We start from the raw sequence: 1505 nt of genomic DNA, 5'->3' as shown, positions 1-1505 counted from the left end.
ATACCAACGACTAAGTACGGCGAGATACCGCAATCTTAGCGCCGGTGACATTGCAGTTCTCTTTTCCAAGTAGTAAGCCCAATAGGCCACGGCGACAGCTGACCTTAGCCCAAAACCGTCCTCGAAAATGCTGCTTGGCACCCAAGAGGCGAAAGACTGATGTTCATCTAGTAACCAAGGTTTAGGCGAGACACTTGTGCTGCTGTACGCTTCTCTTAAACGAGCAACCACTGCACGCGCGTGTTCCGAATTCGTCGGGTCGGACCAGAACCGAGGAATAAGCCATTCGCAAACGTCTGCAAAACAGGGGACACTTCGCTGCTCGTATTCCTCCACCGTTTCCGGAACAATGACAGCTCCGGGAGAAGGGCTCTGAGCCGGAATGAGCTTCGCTTCAAACCATTCAAGAATTCGCAAATCATTGTCACCTCGAAGAATTACCTTATCTTCATCGGGTTCGGGTATCCGGAGACGGCTTTCGAGGGCCCTGGCGACACTGTCATCGCCCACGCTCTTCAAGAAAAAGCGTCGTGCCTGCTGTCCTGGTTGTTCTGCAAGAGTCTCCAGCATTGCCAACACTGTGGTAAAGTGCCAGCAGCTCCAATCCGAGTGGCATCGAATACCCAGCATCTTTTTTGCGGTCAAAATTTTAACTCGTGACCTACATCGGCACCGCCAGTATTGCTTTGAAATCGGTCCCTCAGTACCTTCCGTGCTCACCAATTGTTTTGTTGTCATTCTGATTGTGTGCGCAAGCAAGCGTGTGCAGTGTGGGTACCAAGGCGCTCGTTTCGCGGAGCTACTGGTCTCTAACTAATCACTAACCAGCCACTCACTAACACTAACTAGGAGCACGACCTGGAGGGCTAGAACCTTCTAGGATCCAGAACCTCTCGGCATAAAAGGGGCGCGCCAGGAACACAGTTGCTGACTAAAAGGCCATAGAGCAAAAGGCCAAATGAGTCACGGGACGAATGGGTTTCTGAGGAACGGGTTTCGCCGCCGCCGAACCAGTCGGTCGTCGAGTAGCCGGGGATCGCTCTCGGGCAGTGGGGCTTCACTGCTGGCCAAACCGTGCCGTCTCAGCTCGCCTCCAGAAGATGACAGCCGCCGATGAGTACTCACCGCCGGCGTCTTGTCAAGCGAACCGCTTAATCGCACTAACATCGCTTCCAAGTGCCGCTGGTTCTCCATCAGCTGCGCCAACATGTCGTAGATCGCCCCACCGTCCCCCTCACTCGCCCGACCGTCTCGATCCACCGATCTATCCTCCGGTCTGTCTCGATCCATCGGTCCATTTCGGTCCACCGAATCTCGTCCAATCGGAAGGAGTGTCCGGGACCGCCTCGAAGGACTGGTCGGCACACGCCCACCGCTGCGAGGCAGCGACTCGTTTCTGGTCGGCGTGGGCAGTCTAGAGATGGGGGGTCCCGTCCCCAGAACTCCAGTCGTGGGGAGTCCAGTCGTAGAGACTCTGTTTGAGAGTCTCGCTGTGCGTTTCGAAG

Source organism: Gregarina niphandrodes (genome assembly GCF_000223845.1).
Source record: "Gregarina niphandrodes unplaced genomic scaffold scaffold00002, whole genome shotgun sequence".
In the NCBI taxonomy this organism is placed as follows: Eukaryota; Apicomplexa; class Conoidasida; order Eugregarinorida; family Gregarinidae; genus Gregarina; species Gregarina niphandrodes.
The sequence above is the reverse complement of the archived record's forward strand: the minus strand, read 5'-3'. Positions refer to the sequence as shown.